The sequence below is a fragment of the Sinocyclocheilus grahami genome, unplaced genomic scaffold, assembly GCF_001515645.1.
Source record: "Sinocyclocheilus grahami isolate Dianchi unplaced genomic scaffold, SAMN03320097.WGS_v1.1 scaffold757.1, whole genome shotgun sequence".
Lineage (NCBI taxonomy): Eukaryota > Metazoa > Chordata > Actinopteri > Cypriniformes > Cyprinidae > Sinocyclocheilus > Sinocyclocheilus grahami.
Genome location: NW_015505936.1, coordinates 303,017 through 318,853, shown reverse-complemented (window position 1 = coordinate 318,853; position 15,837 = coordinate 303,017).

Below are 15,837 nucleotides of genomic sequence, written 5' to 3'. Positions count from 1 at the left end.
TTTTAAATAATTGCTAAAAGCTTCATTGGCCAAAAAATTAACTTTTGACAAAAAAAATCACTGTTTTTTGATCCTGACACAAAATGACTAGCTAACATTAATTGATTAATCATATCAGCAGCACATATGAAAGTGTGAATGAGTACTAGTCAGGTGAAATCACTATCATACTAATTAGATTGTAAGAGCAGACTGATAGCTATAAAAGGAGGGAAGAATTGCTTCCAATCATCGTGTTCTTGTTAGCAATGGTTACCGCCAAAGAAACACGTGCAGCCACCATCATAGCTTTGCATCAAAATGTCCTCACATGCAAGGAAATTGCTTCAAAGAATATTGCACCTGAAAGAACCATTTACCGGATCATCAAGAACTTCAAGGAGAAAGGTTCGACTGCAGTGAAGAAGTCTTCAGGACGTCCCAGAGTGTCCAGCAAGTGCCAGGACCGTCTCCTCCTGAGGAGTCAGCTACGGAATCGTGTCACCAGCAGTGCAGAGCTTGCTCAGGAACGGCAGCAGGTTGGTGTGAGAGCATCTGCACGCACAGCGAGATGAAGACTTTTGGACAACGGCCTGGTGTCAAGAAGGGCAGAAAAGAAGTCACTTCTCTCCAAGAAAAACATGAAGGACAGACTGAAATTCTGCAGGAAGTACAAGGATTGGACAGCAGAAGGCTGGTGCAAAGTTATTTTCTCTGATGAAGCTCCCTTCAGACTGTTTGGGACATCTGGAAAAAGGGGATGCACATAGAGAGCCTCCACGTGGCGCATCCTGGAAACTCTGACTAACACTCAGAGGCCAATCTCTATACAACCTACAATTACAAGTTATATCAGAAGCTCCACCAGTCTTTATATAATAAACATCAGAATGTCTTCATCTCTAAACCAGAAACACGGGCTCCCCTTAGAGCCGGTTTTGGCAGTTGCATCACTCAACATTGAGGGATACACGATCATGAAGGCAGAAGTAGTAGCGCAACAAAGCAGCAATTAATTATTCCTTTGCTTACAAGAAACGCACCTGAAGCCCACTAGTAGAAGACCAATTATCCCAGGCATGAAGCTTGCTGCCGAAATCAGACATGAAAATTATGGCTCAGCAATTTTTGCCAAACCATCATTGCTTATAGAAAATACCTACATTAACTGCTCTGACAATAATATTTAAACTATTACCATCTCTCTTGCTAACATCTCCATAACGTCAGTCTACAAACTACCAAGCTCCACCTTTGAATGGAACAACATCCCACTACACTGCCAGAGAAAACACCAAATATTCATTGGAGACTTCAACTTCCACAGCATAGCTTGGGGCTACCGGGACTCAAACGCAAACGGCAACCTGGTAGAAGAATGGGCTCAGGTTAAACGTCTAACATTAGTACATGATGCCAAGTTACCACCATCTTTTAACAGTGGCAGATGGAAACGTGTCTATAATATATGGACATATGTTTTACCAGCACTTGCTAACATCTCCATAACGTCAGTCTACAAACTACCAAGCTCCACCTTTGAATGGAACAACATGGTCATGGTCATAGTCTTCCTCTCAAGAGATTGCATAATGCTGCATTTTCATGAACTGCAATGTTTTTGGTTTTATGATACATTATATACAGTATTAGATTTGTTTTAACTGTATACATTTGCAGTTTAAATAACATTCATGAAAAATGTAATGAAATTAAAACAAATATAAATCATTATTCAGCAAAAACGAATAGAATAAATAAAAGCACAAGTTCTTGGAATAAGGTGTCAATTATAAGTAAGTACTGTGTTAAAGCTTATAATAGCACCAATTGAATCAACACAAACAACATTTCTGAGGAAAAATATGAATTATAAGTAAGCTTACAGTTATTCTAATATAGATCCACTATTGTATGCTGTTGCCGTATGGCAACAAATCATAAAGTACCTTAAAATAATATTTTTTTCCAAATTTTTTTTTACAGCACTTCAAGTTAAGCCATTCTTAGAAAAGAAAAAGATTCAAATATTTTTTTCTATAGGTCTATCATAATGTGTGTGGTAGAGGGTTAAGAGACGGTTCAACCTACGAAAAGCCAATTGGAAAGAATACACAGATTTAATGGAGTCAATGATAGAAAAAATAGAGCCCACTGTCACAAATTATGACCATTTTACAAGTTGCATCAAAAAGGTTTCAAGAAAGACTATACCAAGAGGGTGTCGTAAGAGCTACATTGCCAGAATATCAAGTGAAATACTACCAACTCTCAAAGAATATGAAAAGGAATACCTGTGAGATCCCTATGCTTTCAAGAAAGACTATACCAAGAGGGTGTCGTAAGAGCTACATTGCCAGAATATCAAGTGAAATACTACCAACTCTCAAAGAATATGAAAAGGAATACCTGTGAGATCCCTATGCTTATTCTACCCACAAACTTGGTGACACCATTCTTGAATTAATAAGCGCCCAAAGAAGGAAAACCTGGCAGGATATGATAGAGAACATTAACTTCTCAAAGAACAGCAAAAAAGCATGGGCTGTTTTTAAAAAGTTAAGTGGTGACAAAATCACTCCCCCAGCCGTGATCAATGTCACACCAAATCAAATTGCTTCATAATTGATTGAAAATGGCGGCAGCCGTGGAAACAGGAAACCCTCTGGGTTTAAAAGCTCCACCAAGCTCTGTAACCATGGTCTAAACCTTTCATATCTCACAAGACCATTCACTAGAGCTGAGCTTAACTTAGCCATGAAACATCTCAAGAATGGTAAAGCTGTTGGCCCGGACAACATCCTTACTGAGATGCTTGTAAACCTAGGTGAAAAAGGAAAGTCCTGGCTCCTTGGCATGTTTAATAACTGCCTGACCACATGCAATATCCCACCAATATGGCACAAGGCAAAAGTGGTTGCCATCCTTAAGCCGGGCAAGGACCCTTTATCACCAAAAAGCTATCGCCCAATTTCTTTGCTCTGCATCAGCTTCAAACTCTTTGAGAGACTTATTCTCACTAGACCGACTCCCCTCACTGAAGAAAAGCTTAATAAAGATCAGGCTGGCTTTCGTCCAGGCAAGTCATGTTCAGGGCAACTGTTGAACCTTACCCAGTATATTGAGGATGGCTTCCAGAAAATACTTATCACTGGATCTGCCTTTGTAGACCTAACAGCAGCACATGACACAGTCCAGCATCGATTGATGATAAAGAAACTTTTTGACCTGACACTTGACTCAAACTTCTGTAAAATCATACAAAGCCTATTAGGTAATCACAGATTTTATGTGATGTTCAATGGGAAAAAGAACCGGTGGTTCAACCTGAAGAATGACCTCCCTCAAGGCAGCTTACTTGCCCCGACCTTGTTTAACACATATACCAATGATCAACCCCTGCCATCCAAATGCAGCAAATTTATCTATGCTGACGATCTGTGTTTAACAACTCAGCAGAAGGCCTTCCCAGACATTGAAACTATTATAGAAAAGGCCCTATCAGAGATGTCTGTATATTAGCAGGAAAATCACCTCAAGGCAAATCGGAGTAAAACCAAATTTTGCAGCTTCCATCTTAATAACAAACAGGTAAAGAGACAGCTGAAAGTAATATGGGACAGACTAGAACTGGAAAACCATCCTTACCCAGTCTACCTTGGAGTCACCTTAGATCGTACGCTGTTCTATAGAGAGCATATCATCAGACTTAAATCAAAGATCAGCACAAGAAATAATCTTTTCAGGAAATTAACCAACAGTAAATGGGGAGCTGACCCAAACACAAATAGAGTATCAGCTCTGGGACTATGCTACTCTGTAGCAGAATATGTGTGCTCTACCTGGAGTAGATCATGTCATGCACAAAAGATTGATAAATCTTTCAATGAAACATGCCAGATAATCACTGGCTGTATAAAAACTACTCCCACAGCCTGCCTACATGCCTTGGCCGGAATAGCACCTCCAGATATAAGAAGAACTGCTATTAGCAATGAGGAACGGACCACTGCAGAGACAGACGAAAGGCATCTGCTCTTCTCCCACCAAAAGCCAATAAAGCGTCTTAGGTCCAGAAAAAGCTTTATGGATACCACACAAGCCATAAGCACATACAAGAAAGCCTTTATTGAAACTCTTTGGCTTGATAGATGGAACGCCATTTGTGTCGGGGCAAGATCTTGGGAAGCCAGAGGAATCATCCCTGTTGAGTGTCTAGCCAGCGGCAACAATCAACCATGGCCTATCTGGAAGTCCCTCAACAGGCTATGAGTAGGCATGGAAGATGCTTACAAACGTTACATGCTTGGGGGCTCTCACCAACCAGCAAGTGCGAGTGCGGTAGCGAGCAAAATATGCAACACCTCATGCAGTGCAGCCTAGCACCGCAATGCTCAGATCATGATCTAGCAGAGCCCAGCTACCACGCCATCAGTTGTGATACACACTGGAAAGATGTAATATAAGATCGTAGGACACGAAGAAGAAGATCTGGAAAATTGATTGTTCGGAGAAGAAAAGATGAACGCTGCCATGAGTCCTGTGTTGTGCCAACAGTGAAGCATCCTGAGACCATCCATGTGTGGGGTTGATTTTCAACCAAGGGAGTGGGCTCTCTCATAATTCTGCCCAAAAACACTGTCATGAATAAAGAATGGTATCAAAACGCCCTGCAAGAGCGACTTCTTCCAACGATCCATGAGCAATTTGATGATGATCCATGCATTTTCCAGCATGATGGAGCACCATGTCACAAAGCAAGAGTAGAAGTAGATAAAGAAGTGGCTCGAAGATCATTACATTGAAACTTTGGATCCGTGGCCAGGCAACTCCGCGGATCTCAATCCCATAGAGAATCTGTGGTTCGTCCTCAAAAGGAGATTGGACAAGCAGAAGCTCACAAATTGTGATCAACTCCGAGAACTAATAAGGCAAGAATGGATCGCCATCTGTCAGGATTTGGCCCAGAAGCTAATATCCAGCATGCCAGAGCGAATTGCAGAGGATATGAAGAACAAGGGTCAACACTGTAAATATTGACTCATTATATATTATATATTTTTTTGCCAATAAAAGCCTTTAAAAATTATGATATGCTTATCATTGTGTTTCAGTATACAATAGAAACATGTGGAAAAATAATCTACAAATACTGAAGCAGCAAACTTTGCAAAACACAAAATTTATCTCACTGCCAAAAATGTTGGCCATGACTGTGCAAGGTGCCCTGATTTGTTTTCCTTTAAAAAAGCCGATCTGCACAAATAAATGAAAAGAACATAAATTGTAGACATGCATGATATTCGATCAACTCTTATATATACGATATACTGTATATAGTTACGGTACAGCAGGAGGAAAAAAATACTAAACATACATTTTTTTATTTATTTATTTTAATTTAAACAATGTTTTACTGAACAAATTGCTCTTTCTTTAAATAAATTATGATAAAAAATTTATTTAAATCTACCTCAAAATTAATAATAATAATAATAATAATAATAAAATCTATAGGCCTAAAAATCTACCTCCGCTTCTGCTCTAAACTATAGGGAGCCCTTTTACATTACTATAAGGTTACAATTAACAATAGAGCCCAAACTTAAACTGAATTACTATTTATTTTTAACTATAATAATCAACACTCAAATAAAAATATTTAAAGAATATTTTAAAATATTTAAAAAATGTATGCAAACATATAAATTGCACTCTAAATTATCTTAATTTATAGACTACAATTTCTATTTGTTGTTGAAATATAATAATTTACACAGTGGCTGTCATAACTTGTATATTTAAATCAATCTTTTATGAACCATTAAAAGAGTAAGAAATTACTAACAGTTAAAGTTAAATATAATGAATATATAGCCTACTCTAATATTTCGTGAAATGCTCTTATCTAGACTTCATTTCTCTGGTGAACTAACTAACTGTGGATGCCCTTACAAAAAATAACTGCAGTACAATGAAGTACAACGGGAGATTTGCAGTATAATGAAGTATATAACTGCAGTTCATTAAAGTTCAACAGTAGTAAAACTGCAGTACAGTGAAGTACAACGGTAGATTGCAGTATAATGACGTACAGATACAATGTAACTGCAGTTCAGTGATACACTAAACTGCATGTGAAGATTTCAGATGCAAAAATGTCTGTCTCATTTATTTACAGTGGTTACATTACACTTGGCAAGTGTTTTTTTATTTTTATGAAGACCTCCTATAAATATATTCGTACAAAAATATTTTTGCACAAAAAAATATTTGCCTATGGAATATTTCACCCACATAGATGAATTAATAGCCCGCACGTGACAAAATCTTCCTTCGCGCCAATGGTCATTGTCCTCACAGTAGCTGTGGCCCAAATTGAAGTGTGCGGACTCTGAAGTGCTAATTTGAAGTGCGATTGTGTCACAGCCACGCGACGAAGGCTGTCACAATTCAGGATGCACCCTCCGATAACAAATACAAAGCTCACAAACAATCAGACAACCACTATATAAGGCAATAGTCTTTCCCTTTGTTGTGTTTTTGTAGTGCTTTCATGCAAGATATGTCTACAAATGTTTTATCCAAATTTTAGCACGTCAGTATTTTGTATGCATGTCCTGCTGTGTCATATTTTCTAATGTTAAGATTGCAAACCTGTTATATTTTTCATAAGTGTTTCCATTTTCTCTTGTTTTAGGACTATTCAGGGAGAAAATGAACCTGCTAGGTAAAGACTTAGAAAATACAAAGTAAGCAAGTTAATAGACACATTTTTGCTGAAATTCATTGTGCTGTTGTTGTTAACAGGCATGGTTTATTTGCTCTGCCTTAGGATTGCAAGTGTCCTGGGACAGGTGAGGGAGTGAGTGGGAAGCAGGTGGAGCTACTCCGGGAGGACATACAATTCCAGAGAGAGAAGAGCACAGGAGAGCAGGGAAAGAATTGAGAGACTGTTTTCTCTTCTTGAGAGAATGCTTTAATAAATAAATTATTAGCCATTCTCTATTAGGCAAGAGAAAGCAGTGGAAAAAATGGGTTCAAACATTTTTTTCAATATCCTTTTTTAAATGTCACATTGTCAATGAAACAACCTAATTTCTGTAGTTTATTTTTGTGATGTAAGTTCAAAATGAAATCAATAAGTTTAATACATTATTCATTTTTGTTGTGTAATTTATTTGTAAATGAGTACTTCCTGTACATTTTGTATTTTTGTTTTGCATATGCACGTGTAAATAAAATAGACGTAATTATGTACATTGTTAATTTTTTAATGCAGCTCATAATTAATATTAAATGTATAGAATAAAAAATATTCTTCTATACATTTATTTTTTGTCCTGTAAATAAATTTTTTTACACATTAAAACAAATTGTTCAATACATTACCGAAAGTACTTTTTACAACTATTTACAACATAGTTTAGGTTTAACATCAGAAAAGAAATGATTTAGGGAAAGAAGGAAAAGAGAAATTGTTTAGAGCTATGACAAAGTAATTAGTAGAAGAAATAGTGAGATTCCTTAGTAAACTACTTTTAGTAACTACTAATACCACATTGGGGAAAAGCAACTAGTCATATTTATAACCTTAGCTAAAGGGATAGTTTACCCAAAAATGAAAATTCCAAACCTGGAACAACTTGAGGGTGAGTAAATGAGAATTTTCATTTTTGGGTGTACTGGCCTTTAAGTAAAAGTATTATTGTGCATACTTTAATATACTTAAGGTATTGAGAGTAAAAGTAAAGGCATACAGTATTGTTCTGAAAAAAAAGAATTCGTCAGGACGGTTTTGCATTACTGCTGTACTAATGTGTATGTTGCATTTTACTTCTGAATATGTTCAAGGTTATTAAATTTAAAGTTGCCTACTACATATACTGTTGGGTAGTTTAATCTACAACAATGCATCATGTTGTAAAATACCATATTTTTATAGTGTTGCTGTCCTGTGAGAAAAAAAAGAAAACGTCTCGGTTACATGTGTAACCCTTGTACGGAGACGTCACATCGGGATCGACGAATGGGAATCTCGCCAGAGAGACCAATCCACTTCGAGTGTAAATAAATGAGCCAATGGACATTGGCATGCGGAATTCGCATCTGGCTGCCACACCCCACAGCACGGATATAAGAGGCAGCACCTGCACCGCATTCATTCATGTTTCCACTGAGGAGCCGAGCCGGTGACCCGGCAGCTCAGTGGTGGTACAGCAACTGTGGCGACGGGACGTTCAGGGAACAAGGGTTACACATGTAACCGAGATGTTCCCTTTCAGTTGGTCACTCTCAAAGTCCTTGGAAATACACATATCACAATCAGTCATATGGGCAATAGCCTCACACCATATTCCCGAAATTCATTGGATGAAAGGCCTGGCAGCGGACGCTCTGCCACGTCCGGCCGCTGGAGTGCTAGAGGACTCGACAGGGTTTGCCTGGTTAGGGAACTCTCTGGAGAACTAGGCGTTATGGACGCCGCAAAGACTCTGAACCGGGCCTCTCAGTGCCATTATCCGTTTGAGGTTCGACACGTAGGCTATAGAACCTAGCAAACGTGTTAGGAGTCGCACAGCCCACAGCTCAACAAATATATGCTAGCACCCAGGACGATGCGACACCCCTAGTGGAGTGAGCATGTAGCCTGAGCGGGTAGGGCACACCATGTGCCTCATAGGCAGGGCTGAGTCTGCCTCCTCGAAGGGCAGCGCTTGCAGGTTCACCACCTGGTCCCTGAAGGGAGTGGTAGGAACCTTGGGCATGTAGCCGGGCTGGGGTCTCAGTGTTGCACTGGAGTCAGCCAGCCCAAACTCAAGGCACGATTCATTGACCGAAAATGCCTGCAGGTCCCCCACCCTCTTGATCGAGGCCAACACAGTCAGGAGTAGGGTTTTCATGGATATAAACTTCAATTTGACTGACTCCAAGGGCTTGAAGTGAGCAGTTTGTAGGGCTCTTAGCACTAACAATGCTAAATACCAAGAGGGTAAGGAGGGGGGCCTAGGAAGATTTAACCTTCTGGCCCCCCTAAGGAACCTGACGACCAGGTCGTGCTTCTCCACCAACCTTCCCGCTATGGGGTTGTGGTGTGCAGAGATAGCAGCAACGTAAACCTTAAGGGTGGAAGGGGACAGCCTACGCTCCAACACTTGCTGCAAGAAGGAAAGCACGGCTCTGATCGAACATCTCTGGGGGTCGAACAACATTCGATGAACAGGTTCCACTTCAAAGCATAGGCCCGTCTCGTCACTTCGGGACAGTTTTATCACCACAGACTTGAAACATGTTTAAGCGGGCTGCTGCAGACAATAACACCACAGACCTCCACAGACACAGAGACTGTCACTGCCTACATTACCGTGTGCATTGATGATGTAATGGTCACAAAGGCCATCACTGTCTGGGCCAGTTAGAAGCCGTGGCTGGCAGGGGAAGTCTACAGGCTCCTGAAGGCTCAGAACGCTGCCAGATCCCATCTGTCATCACAGACTGAACCCCATTGTCCATCATGATAGACCTCCACAAGACCAGTTGAAGCCAGATCTCCCACAAGTCTCACGTTAACCTCCTGTGTCGGCTGCTTCAGTCTGGCATCTTCAATGTAATGTGTTTACCCTCAGCTAACTGTGCAATTCTTGCTGCAACAGACATGTTTGGTTGTGAAATTCCAGTTGAATGAATATTTAATATTTAGGAAGAATGCATCGTTCACTTGCAGAACGCAAGCTTCTAGAGAGCACATAAGTCAAGTAATGAATTTAGGTAAAGGGGAGCAGAGGTGGTTTTGTAGGCAAACATTAATGCCTTGAATTTTATGCGAGCAGCTATTGGTAGCCAGTGCAAATTGATAAACAGAGGTGTGACGTGCGTTCTTTTTCGGCTCATTAAAAATTAATCTTGCTGCCACGTTCTGGATTAATTGTAAAGGTTTGATAGTTCTGGCTGGAAGACCTGCCAAGAGAGCATTACAATAGTCCAGCCTAGATAGGACAAGAGCTTGAACAAGGAGTTGTGACGCATGTTCCGAAAGAAAAGGCCTGATCATCTTGATGTTGAATAAAGCAAATCTGCAGGACCGGGCAGTTTTAGCAATGTGGTCTGAGAAAGTCAGCTGATCATCAATCATAACTCCAAGGTTTCTGGCTGTTTTTGAAGTAGTTATGGTTGATGTGCCTAACTGGATGGTGAAATTGTGATGAAACGATGGGTTTGATGGAACCACAAGCAGTTCTGTCTTGGCAAGGTTGAGTTGAAGGTGATGGTCCTTCATCCAGCAAGAAATGTCTGTTAGACAAGCTGAGATGCGAGCAGCTATCTTCGGATCAGAATGGAATGAGAGGTAAAGTTGAGTGTCATCAGCATAGCAGTGAAATGAAAAGCCATGTTTCTGAATCACTGAACCTATTTACACTGTATCTACATGTAACAAGGGGGAAACAAGCACCACTTTAATTTGTGCTTGTCACTTCCTTGTTCCTTGTACTTACAGGGTAAGTAGCTACAATAAATTGTTCCAAAACTATTGTTGTTTAGCACAGTAGGTCATACACACCAGGTAATATGATTGATAAATTCACTCCACTCATCTCCATTGTAGTTTCTGGGTAGATACTCATCACTCATGTCATCCATTTGATTCCTGATATTAGAGAATATCAGAGCGTTGAACTGAAAACCTCTGAGCAGATCACTTTCTCATGGCTCTGATGGAGAACACTTGAGGAAAACTGTATTTCACACAGTTCATCCACTGGGATCAAGAGGAAGTGGATGATGTTGCGTTTGATAAGGATCACACCGACACAGTGAGTAACATCAACTTATCGTATCTTTTTACTTCACCTCTCTGTTTCAGACCCCAGTAAACGAACAAATCCATTGGTCAGGCATGACAGAATGTTTTCCGCACAATTGAGGTATGTTGTGAACTCGGCTGAGATCAGCTGCGGGCCATTGTCAGTAGTGATAGTGTTTGGAAGGCCCCAGCGGGAAAACAGAGAGTCCAGGAAGTTAATTATGACATCAGAGGTCACAGCGCCGGTGGCAATGAGCTCAGGCCATTTCGAATGCAGGTCATAGACAACCACTAGGAAGCGTTGGTGATGAGGAACTCCCTGTATCTCACCACATATGTCCAGCTGCAGGTGGTCCCAGTGCTGTGATGGCCAAACAAGAGGTTGTAAGGGTGGGGGGGCCTGGTGACCAGTCTTACAGTTCAAGAGACAGGCAGCACAGTCTTTCACCAGGGCCTCGATGTCTTTATCTATCCCTGGCCACCAAACCCGGTCTCTGCAGCGCTGCTTCAACTTCACAATACCCAGGTGGCCCTCGTGAGCCATTGCCAAGACACGTGCACGTAGGGTGCTGGGGATGACTGTGCAGAGGCCGCGTGCCACACAGGTGTCATTCCAGCAAGACAGCTCCTGCTTTATTCTGGAAAATGCTGCCAGCCCCTCTGGTACCCCCTACTAGAGGCCAGCCATTCAGAATATAGACTCGGAGCTGAGAAAGGACCGGGTCCTGTTCCGATGCCTCCTTCAATTCTTGTAACGATATGACGGCCTGGAGGGGTGTGTGTAACATCTGGACAATGTCCCGTTCCACCTGGTCCGTGTCGGTGTACGTGTGTGTGGTGGGGTGTGGCTGAGCGGAGCGGGACAGTAGATCGGCCACAACATTGTCTCTGCCTGGGGTGAACTTCAGGTCAAAGTTATACTGGCGAAGACAGTCGGACCAGCGGTGTAGCCTCAGTGGCCTGTGGCCTGCCCCAGATGTGGAAAGTAGTGCAGTCAGGGCCTGGTGATCTGTCCTTAGGGTGAAAGCGCAGCCATAGAGATACAAGTGCCACCTCTCGCAGGCCCACTAAGTGTGTGATAAGGATCACACCGACACAGCAAGTAACATCAACTTATCGTATCTTTTTACTTCACCTCTCTGTTTCAGACCCCAGCAAACGAACACATCCATTGGTCAGGCATGACAGAATGCTTTCAGCACAATCAAACTCGATGAATCACTGAACACTAACTCAATGCATTATCAAACAACACTTATGTGAGAACACAACAGATGAGATTCTGTTGTTCTGAATTAATTTAATCACCTTTGTCTCAAATCATATCTCCAGAGCTTCAAGAAGTAAAGCTTCATCCTTCACCATCAGGTCTGTGCAATGCAGCAGAGCTTCCATCATGTGAAAGAGATGCTGCTCCACACTAGAGATCTTATGTGAAACTCAGCATTCAGGAGAGATACTGAAGGACGTGCTCCTGCAGAACAAGCTCACCTGTGCAGACGCTGTACTCCTACATGTATACCTGCGTCTGGAAGGTTGTCTTGAGGAATGAGTGAAGATCCTGCCATCATCCTCCATAAGCTTCTTCGGTCCAAAAATAAACACCAGCTGATACATTGAGCCGATGTGATGGAAACATCATTTGGGTTAAAATAAGACCAGTGTATTAATCAAACTGTGCTGAGGAGTTCATACCTTCTCCATAATGTCCTCCTGAAGTGGCTGATATTCACTCCAGGAAAACCCATTTGATGCTTCAGCCAGATCCCATCCATCATCACAGACTGAACCCCACTCTCCATCATGATATACCTCCACAAGACCAGATGAAGCCAGATATCCCACAAGTCTCACATTGACCTCCTGTGTCGACTGCTTCAGTCTGTCTTCTTCAGCCGGTGACAGAAGATTCAGAGATTGAGAGATTTTACTGAAAACTGCTCAATGTTTTAAAGCCATTAATAAAATGGGTTTAACCTCAGCTAACTGTGCAATTGTTGGTGCAACAGACATGTTTGGTTGTGAACTTCCAATATATCACATTTAATATTTAAGAAATATGTTTACAAATATATTTATTGTGACTTTGTTTTAATTTCTATAAAACTCATGCAAATCCTTCCAATTCAAATGCTGCAAACAATATATTTCACATTTAAAAAGCAAAGGTTTATAACCAAACAGGCTCCAGCGCTGTGCTGAAACTCTTTTTTTTCAAGGGCAAATGTGTCAACTGTTAGATGAAAAGCATAAGGATGAACACAGTCTATGTGCTATTGTGCACATACAGAGGAAGCATGTTACTTTATAGTTGAATATTAATTTATAACAAAGCCAGCAATACACTAGGTGCCTGATGGGAGGGGGAATTTAGCATAAAATGTATCTGAAAGTGAAAGTGACGTGTATGGTAGTATGGTAACCTGGCATAAATTGATGAATGAATCATGTACAAACTGATAAGGTTGTGGGTCAAATTGGAGGACACACAAATGTTTGTTTTTAGTAGGCTACTCTTCACCAAACCCATTGTAGGATCTCTGTCTTACAACGGACCCACTCACACTATTGAGCCACACACGAAACAGTTACATTCCATTGAGACAAACTGAAGTACCCCTATGCTACCAGCTGCGGTCGTAAAACTCATGCAGGGTCAGTGAAGGATTGAAGCAGTTCCTGGACTATTTAGCTATCTCTCAAGAGACAGTGTTTAAACAGTGCGTTTTACAGGCTTTCAAGGACCAGATGGGGATACCCCTGACCAGTTAACACATAAATTGCTAAATCCGATAAACAGAAAGTGGCAGATTAAGAACTCTCTGTCCAGGAGAAACTTGGCAGACTCTCAACTCTGACATGAGGATGACCTCAGGACACCTCCCCCACTTTCCCCCTTTGCATTCCAAAGAAAAGTCATATAATTTCAAGGTTGAAACTGTTGCCAAAAGATCCCTTGCTCGCTGCCCAGCTCGTAGCTTACTCATAATAATGACCTCTTTAAGAGCTAACAAATTATCATAATTGTGTTAACCGTGGCCAGGAAAATACATATGTAATTTGTAAAATATACTGATGATCACCGGCTCGCTGGACGACCCCTGATTTAAAGTGTAAACTATCAAATTTAGAATCACCTCCAATCAGGTTGAATTAGACTCTTCAGATCCTAGTCATCTCAAAACCTGAATCAATAATAATAATTAATTCCCTTACAAATGAGTAAAAATTCATTACACCATACTACAAAATAATCATGTAAAATACTTGTAAACTTTGATATTATTATTTGTGACATTAGAATAGGCTACAATATATAAATTAAACAATAATCTCTTAAACATTTTTTTCTGATTTAATTTAACATTTTAATTTCATTCACAATTTTATTAAACATGGACCTTTACTTTCCTTATTTCTGCTATTGCTTATTCATTTTGTAAATTCATTTTGTAAATGTAAGCTATTAATTTAAATTATAGACAAGTGCAAACTGGGTGCTTAAAGCAAATGTAATTGGCTACATTAAAAAAAAATCAGGTGATATGTTCGCCCATCTATGCAAATGTCTCTTTATGTATAGAGACAAAAGAATGAAGTTAATCACTGTCTGTCACTTCAGTTTATAGTGATCATGTATATTTGCAAAGACACTGATGAATACACCACCAAACATCTTCAGCTTTTGGTTTTATTTCTCATCAAACACAAAACAACTGTAAGCAAATTGTGTTAAATCATATCTAAATTAATTCAAATGTTAGTCTATGTTAGTAACCCTTGTTTTAGTTAAATGTTTTGCCATTTTAAAGGGTTAGTTCACCCAAAAATTCTGTCATTAATTACTCACCCTCATGTCGTTTCAAACCCGTAAGACCTTTGTTCATCTTCGGAACGCAAATTAAGATATTTTGATGGAATCTGAGAGATGTCTGACCCTGCATAGACAGCAACGCAACTGAAATGTTCCCAAGTCCAGAAACGTATCAAGGAGATCTGTAAAATAATCCATGTGACATCAGTGGTTCATCCGCAATTATACGAAGCTACAAAAATACTTTTTGTGCGCAAAAAAAAAAAAACGACTTTATTCAACAATTTTTCTCCTCCGCATCACCCTGGTGCCATTTTGGAGAATATCCTTACGTATGCTGTTCTGTGTCAGCTTCGTCACACGGATATGCTGTTTCCATTCAGATCAAATCACAACAACGTAGGAAACAGATCCGGCGTTACGCAGCTGACACAGATTCACATATTCTCCAAAAAGGCACCAGGGTGATGCGAAGGAGATGAATTGTTGACTAAAGTGTTGTTGTTTTTTTCTTTTGCCCACAAAAAGTATTCTCGTAGCTTTGTATAATTGCGGTTGAACCACGATATCACATGGATTATTTTACAGATCTCCTTCCCAGCAAGCAATTTTGCGTTTAAAAGACATCTATTAGCTGTCTAAACACAGCCCAGACGTCTAGGCTAAAACAAGGCTGAATTTGGGCTGTCAGTGAAAATTTAATAGACGTTTAACCATAGCCCAAGAATAGACTAGTCATCAAATAGACAGCTAATGAAAGCCTACATATATACATCTAATAGACAACAAAATGGCAATCCATCCAAATAAATTAAATATACAACTTTTATTAAGAAAAATTACATTTTTAACAACTTGGACAACTTAAGACAATACAAAATGATAAAAATACAAAATAATTAATGACCAAATAAAATTTTAGGTTTTCTGGACAAGTTTCTGGACTTGGGAAAATTTCAGTTGCGTTGCTGTCTGGTCAGACAGCTTTCAGATTCCATCAAAATATCTTAATTTGTGTTCCGAAGATGAACGAAGATCTTACGGGTTTGAAACGACATGAGGGTATGTAATTAATGACAGAATTTTCATTTTGGGGTGAACTATCCCTTTAAATATAGTTTGGCGCTTTTTTGATGATCTGCCATTGATCCCGCCTCGCTCTGAAGCTTGGCTCCGATCCTCTGGGGTGGGTGGGGCATTACAAAATGTATTTATTTATTTATTTCCTTCAGTTCAGATTCAT